Genomic DNA, 7,574 nt, shown 5'->3' on the forward strand with positions numbered 1-7,574 from the left:
GAAGTATTGATGGGAAGTTACGCAAAAGGGCTGGTACTAGGATTTTAGGGGCCCGGGGCAAGATTAGTGCTCGGGGTCCCTTAGATCATGCCCTCAGGACCGATTGTCTAGCCGTCTTTCTTGCTTTCTTTTCGATCCAAAATATTCAATCTTACGCCCAACACCCAATGAAGTTGTTTTACTCACTAGGAAGCGGAATTGGTAGTACTATCAAATCCAGTGCATTTAGATAAAAATAGATTAACCATAATCATGGACTAGTTTATTTTCTTGGACTAGTGCTTTGCATCTGTGTTTCATAGAATATAGCAAAGAACAGACGTAATCCAATGAATTTAATGGGAAAGTATATATACATTGCAATTAGCACGGGACGTAGTGACTCTTACACAGATGCCCCATAATAATAATTTTTTATATTTTTTCCCTAAGCATCACATCGAGGCCTCTACATTCGACATGCCCTTGGTATTTGAAAATAAGGCAATGCTTTTAAAACACCATCTTAACTCGATAGAAAATCTTATTAATTATCACACCCCCGACACTAGCTTAACATAATATTTTACTATAACATAACACACCCCGAGGTAAAATGAGTCTATATATCTCAATTAACGAAGGTTTGCATGTTATCATCCATATGTTAGTATCCATTATGAAGGTAGTAACATAGACTAGTAACATGACATGTGCATGTTACCCGTCTAACTTACTCCCCACTATGACCAGACAATATCTACGTGACCACGGCCAATCAATTAATTATCAATGCCCTATGACAATTATGAAGATGGATCATTGATTATCATTTATAACTTTTTGGTAATTATCATGGGAAAGTAAAATTGCTAGGGAAAAGTACCTTATTTGGAATCAGCTTCTGGTCTCGTTGATGGGGCCTCGCCGGCTAACGTATTAGCAACAGCATGGCACATGGTCGGTGGCCGTCCCTCATCTGGTTCCGGCGGTCGCGAGGAGAAAAGCCAACCGGTTGCAGCCGCCGACACTGTGCCCCGCGTGTGTGCGTGAAGTCGTAACTGAAGGGCCTAGTTCATCGAATCAGGAACCAGTTACAATTACTGAACCTGCCATTTCGATGGAACACTTTGAAAGTCCTGTGGAGGAGAACAATGAAGTTCCTACTAGGAGCAAGAGACAGAGGACTGCAAAGTCCTTTGGTGATGATTTTCTTATGTATCTCATAGATGACACTCCCAGTTCTATTTCAGAGGCCTATGCATCTGAAGATGCTGACTACTGAAAAGAAGCAGTTCGTAGCGAGATGGATTCCATCTTGGCGAATGAAACTTGGGAGATAATTGATCGTCCTTATGGGTGCAAACTTATAGGATGCAAATGGGTATTCAAGAAGAAGCCTAGGCCTGATGGTACTATCGAAAAGTACAAGGCTCGGCTCGTGGCTAAGGTTTATACCCAAAAGGAAGGTGAAGACTTCTTTGATACTTACTCACCTGTGGCTCGACTGACCACTATTCAAGTTCTACTTTCACTAGCTGCCTCACATGGTCTTCTCATTCATCAAATGGATGTTAAGACTGCTTTCCTAAATGGAGAGTTGGATGAGGAAATTTATATGGAACAACCAGATGGTTTTGTAATACATGGTCAGGAAGGGAAAGTGTGTAAGTTGCTGAAGTCTTTGTATGGACTCAAGCAAGCACCCAAACAGTGGCATGACAAGTTCGAAAGAACTTTAACAGCTGCAGCCTTTGTTGTGAACGAAGCTGACAAATGTGTGTACTATCGCCATGGTGGGGGCGAGGGAGTTATGCTTTGCTTGTATGTTGATGACATACTGATTTTCGGAACAAATCTGAATGTTATTAAGGAGGTCAAGGATTTCCTATCTCGCTGTTTTGAGATGAAGGATTTAGGAGTGGCTGATGTCATTCTGAACATCAAGTTGTTGAGAGACGATGATGGTGGGATTACACTGCTTCAATCTCACTATGTGGAAAAGATCTTGAGTCGCTTTGGCTATAGTGACTGCAAGCCCTCTCCAACACCATATGATGCTAGCGTGCTGCTTCGAAAGAATCGAAGAATTGCTAGAGACCAATTGAAATATTCTCAGATTATTGGCTCGCTTATGTACTTAGCCAGTGCTACAAGACCTGACATCTCTTTTGCTGTTAGCAAACTGAGCCAGTTTGTCTCAAAACCAGGAGATGTGCGTTGGAAAGCTCTAGAGAGAGTTTTGCGTTATTTAAAAGGCACTGCGAATTATAGAATTCACTACACTGGGCACCCAAAGGTGCTTGAAGGGTATAGTGACTCAAACTGGATCTCAGATGCTGATGAGATAAAGGCCACGAGCGGATATGTGTTCACTCATGGAGGTGGCGCTGTTTCTTGGAAGTCTTGCAAGCAGACCATCTTAACGAGGTCAACAATGGAAGCAGAACTCACAGCACTAGATACAGCTACGGTCGAAGCAGATTGGCTTCGCCGGCTCTTGAATGACTTGCCGGTAGTTGAGAAACCTGTACCGGGTATCCTTATGAACTGTGACAATCAAACTGTGATCACGAAAGTGAGCAGCTCAAAGGATAACATGAAGTCATCAAGACACGTTCAGAGAAGGTTAAAGTCTGTCAGGAAAATGAAAAACTCCGGAGTTATTGCATTGGATTATATCCAAACGTCCAAAAATCTGGCAGATCATTTTACTAAGGGTCTATCACGTAATGTGATAGATAATGCATCGAGGGAGATGGGTATGAGACCCATAATATGAGTTGTTCATAGTGGTAACCTATTCTTTGTGATCGGAGATCCCGTGAATTAGATGTGGAAGACAAGCTGTTGGTCAACTGGGAGGAGAGTATCCTTACTATTAAAATACCACTCCATGAAGATGCAATACTCTCCTAAATCTGCATGGCAGGTTGATGTATATCTTAATGTGTTCTAAGTGGCTCTTTGAAGCAGAGATGTTGTCCTGCAGAACATCTTTTGAAGAACGCACCTATATGAGTCTGATTGTTAAACATCGCAATCTATGAGAGTAGGGTTTTCTCTAGTAAACTCATGAAAGGTCACAGAGTATGACGCATAAGCTCCACCCGCGGGGAAGACCCACGGTAGCCACGTATCGGTCAAGGCTTTATGTGAAGCTAGATTCGCAGAAAACTTGCAGTTCAAGGCCCAGTCCACTGTTCAAGTTGCTTACTAGTGTAGTATAGAGTTCTAGGTGGAAGTTCAACTTAACAGTCTCCACTGCAGTACCGGTATGTAAAACAGTGTTTTGGAACCAAAGGCAAATTTGTGTGCCTCTTGGATCTGGTGGGGGATTGCTGGAATTTTGACTATTTTGGGCCTAGCCCAATAGCAATTTCAGAAATTCCTAATAAATCCTAGAGGCCCACGCAGCCCATTTGTGCAAGGCAAGAGGTGGAACTAATGTTTAGTCCCACATTGCTAGTTTAGAGGGAGTTGGATCTCTTTATAAGGGAGGCTCTTTCTCCACTTGTATGAGCATGAGAACAAGAGGGACATCCACGCGCGCTCCTCCTCCGCCGCCCGCCTCGCCACGCCACGCCACGCCACGCCACGCCACGCCACGACGCGCCGCGGGTTGCGGGTTGCGGGTTGCGGGAATGAGCCGATGTCTAAATTTTTGCCACGCACTACGGGTATACGAAAGGTCACGCGGAAGCTGATACGTTTTGCTGTAGTGGAGATTGAATACGAACGGCGCACCTCTTCGCCTGCTGCCTATTCGTTTCGTCTCCCTCGTTCTCTTCAGCTCCCGGCGTAGCCTCTCGCCTCCTTCTCTGGCACCTATAAAAGGGAGGTCGCTCCTCTCAGAGAGACGCACCAGAATCTCTTCCTCCTCTCGCCACCGGTTCCAATCTCTGCGCTGCTGCTGTCTTCCTCATCCCGGCTTGCGGCGTGCACCGCGAGTCGGGACAGTAGGCCTCCGAAACCGCACCTCTTCGAGTCATGTACGGGAGAAGGGTGATAAGGTTTTTGGGGAGCGCTCTGCGCGACTACTGACTTCTTCATCACGGACGCCCCGGACTCCGACGACTACTTCCCCGACGACGACTTCTTCCCCGACGTCCACGACCTCCTCGACGACATGGCTGGCGAGGACACCGACCCCAAGTCCAGCGCTTCTGCTGCTGCTGCCCCGTACGTGTTCGTCCCCTTTCTATTAGAGGTTCTGCTACAGTTCCTTGTTCTATTATTTGCCCTGGATATGTTAGACTCTATTTCATATATGCAACTTGCTATACTGTCTGCTCAACATATGTTTAGTTACGGTTTATATATGAAGATGTTATTTACCTTCTCTTTGTCAAATCGCATGGCTTGTTTTATCACTGCTACACTAGTCATGCTTTATCTAGTATTTCTGTTAATAAAATCACTCGGTAAATTACTCATATTTCCAACAGTCTTATCTCAAATCGCCACCTCTGCACCAGACTTGCCATCGTGTGTGTGATAGTCCCCCGTCAACAATGATTTTCATGCTATTTCCTTGCGGAAATACAGAGCAACATAACCCGGTGCAGCAATGATGCGATACCCCTGATTTGGCCCTAAAAAAGCGATCCTCAGAGCCTTTGTCATCAGGCAGAGAACAACATAGATAGGAATTTTAGAGGGGAAATGGTCTTCAACATTTTGGTCGGGTTTAGAAACATAATTTATTTCTGTTGGCCGCCTTCTTTGCTATCTCACTGGTGTTGGCGGACTTTGGATACGCGATGGAGCTGCTCGACGAAATGGGCGCACAGGTGAGAACGGAGAAAAAACAGAGCAACAAGACCCGGCCTGTTGTGCTCCAGCCAACAAATTCAATGCTCTTCTTTTTTCACTCAAGGCAGACTGAACCAGCATTATACAATCGCAAGGCTGCAACACACTGCTTGGGTTCACCGTCACCCCCGATGTGCAAAACACTCAACTGTTTATACTACAACAAGCTGGGTTTACTCGTCACAGTTTGGTTGGGCTCTCTAAACATGGCATGTTGGTCCTCAACATTCGGAAAGCGTGAAATAAAAGCACTTCAGAGAGTCAATATAAAGCATGGAAAAAGAGTCGAGAAGGCAACTCGACCGGATGAAAACAAGGAGCTCTAGAACAATACAGATGCTTTAGAATTTGACATCTATGAAGACACCGAGAAGGTCCATCATCCGCCACCGATATGTAGGTTGCATATCAACTATGCCTTTGCACTGAAGATTAGATTGCACGGAGAGATTAAACATATGGTGAAGGGGAATGCAACTTCGGCCCTTCACCACTAGTTCTTCTAGTAAAGGGAGCATCTTGGGCATGCTTGCTATTGGGCATAGAGAAATATACAGCTTCTTGAGCAGAGGGAATGATACATCTGCCACTTGTCCTAGCACCTCCTGGTGCCATTGCTCTAGTTCATCCATGTCGGTAATTATCATATGTTCCAATTTAGGAAAGAAGGGTGGACTAGAAGTATTGGATTCCCTGATGTCAGTATCTTCAGTGCCAACACATATACTTGTCAAGCTATGCAAACCGTTCAAACGCAAGTACACGAGGGAGGGCAGCCTCCATAATGGTGGAAGATCCTCGCAATTCATGCAGTCTCTCAGAGTAAGTTCACCGAGATGCTCTAACACTGTAGAGTTGTGCATCCATGATGACAATTTAGCACCAGTGTAATTATGTAACACTAGAATTTCAACCCTTTTGTGGGAAAGAAGGGCCTCTAATATTGCTTCTGCTTTAGCATATGCGTATTGAATACAAGTACTGTAAGGTTCACATTCCCAATTGAGTGAAAATCGTTTCAAATTATGTTTGGTAGACAGGTTGCCTTCTTTAGCATTTTCTGCAGCATGCACTTTTCTCAGCTCAAACAAAGAAAGAGCACCACTTAGATTCAGATCTTTCAGTTTATCAATTCCACGACCTACATCACTATAAATGACATAACTTGTCAATGTATGTAGAGAATTCAGCTGACCAATACCCTCTGGCATGTGCTCCAATCTTCTACACCCAACAAGGAAGATATGTCGAAGACTTCTCATATATTTCATGCCTTCTGGTAATTTCTCCAGCCATGCACAACTAATGAGGTTCAATGTTTGCAAGCTATACAGGATGGTAATGGCTTTAGGCAGTGCATGTACACTAGAGTGAGAAAAATCTAGATAGCAAAGATGCTTCAAGTTTTTCATATGTCCCTCCGTTCAGAATGTCTTCAGTGCTCGCAAGGACATAAATTTTGACTTGGTCATACTTAGAAACTTGGCTTTATCACGAGGAAGCCACTCACTTTGGACTAATATCATGCGAGCCCGGGTAGCTAGAATTTCCTCCATGGTTGCAATAGCTTGATTACTGACATAATGAAGTGACAAATGTTGAGCCTCATGTTGTAATGATCTAGGAGCTGTGAATCCTTGTAGAATCTCCTGATGTGGTGAAGATTCTTGCAGAATGGAGCAATCATTTCCGCTTATGGAGTCAGCAAGATCATGCACCTTGCAAGTAGTTGGTCGGTGGATTTCCTCATCTTCATACGCAGAGAGTAGATCCTTTTGAATCTTCACGTCTTGGAGGAAACATCTACAAACTAGCATATTGAAAATTTGTTGGCATCTTGTTTCTGATGCAATAAAGTCATTTGCCACCCGAAGATGGATTGACATGTCTTTATCTATCGGGCTATCCTTGGGGAAAATAACACAGATGGAAAACATATTTTCTCTTCTGATGACAAGTGATCATAGCTCAGCTGTAGTGCAGGTACAACCCCAGTTGCGATGATGTCACTCCTCCATACATCACTATCCACGACAGAAAACCACTGACTCTGATTCTTCGAACGAAGTAAAGCTGCTATAGTCTTAATAGCAAGAGGCAATCCGTTACACTTGTGGACAATACTCTTACTCTGAAATTAATTCCTCTTGCTTCTCCACTTCCCTTCCAAATGTGTTTCTGCGAAAAAGCTCCCATGACCGATCCTTGTTTAGAAGTGATATCTGATGTGGAGGATTTGTGCCCATGATAGAAGCAACTTGATAGCTGCGGCTTGTAACAATTATAGCATTGCCTGAGCCAGCATGTGAGCATAACAAAGATCTCATATCATCCCACTTCTGTCTATCTTCATTCCAAACATCATCCAACACTAGGAGGTACGTATTATTGCCCAACACTTCACCAAGCTTCTTCTGCAGTGCCTCCATCTCAGTCAATTCACACTTGTTCATCATGGCAACTTGTATTACAGATCGAACAATTTCTTCGATAACGAACTTGTTAGAGACACAGACCCATATGACCAACTCAAAATGATGCTTCACCCTCTGATCATTGTGCACAAGTTGGGCAAGGGTAGTCTTACCGATCCCCCCCCCCCATACCAACTATGGGGAGCACCATGACATTGTTATTGGAACTGTTGTTGTGCTTGAGCAATATGTTCACCACTTGTTCCTTCTCGTCTTGTCTGTCGACAATCTCCGATTCATCGACATGAGAGTGTGTTTGTGGATGAACAATGCTTGGTGCTGGTGCATCTATAGTGTTCCTGAAGA

General features: G+C 44.0%; 1 pseudogene; it reads right to left on the minus strand.

The window, feature by feature from the left end:
• Positions 1-5,135: 5,135 nt before the first annotated feature.
• Positions 5,136-7,574, minus strand: part of LOC119284463 — a 7,486-nt pseudogene continuing 5,047 nt past the window's right edge.

Source organism: Triticum dicoccoides, chromosome 4A (genome assembly GCF_002162155.2).
Source record: "Triticum dicoccoides isolate Atlit2015 ecotype Zavitan chromosome 4A, WEW_v2.0, whole genome shotgun sequence".
Lineage (NCBI taxonomy): Eukaryota > Viridiplantae > Streptophyta > Magnoliopsida > Poales > Poaceae > Triticum > Triticum dicoccoides.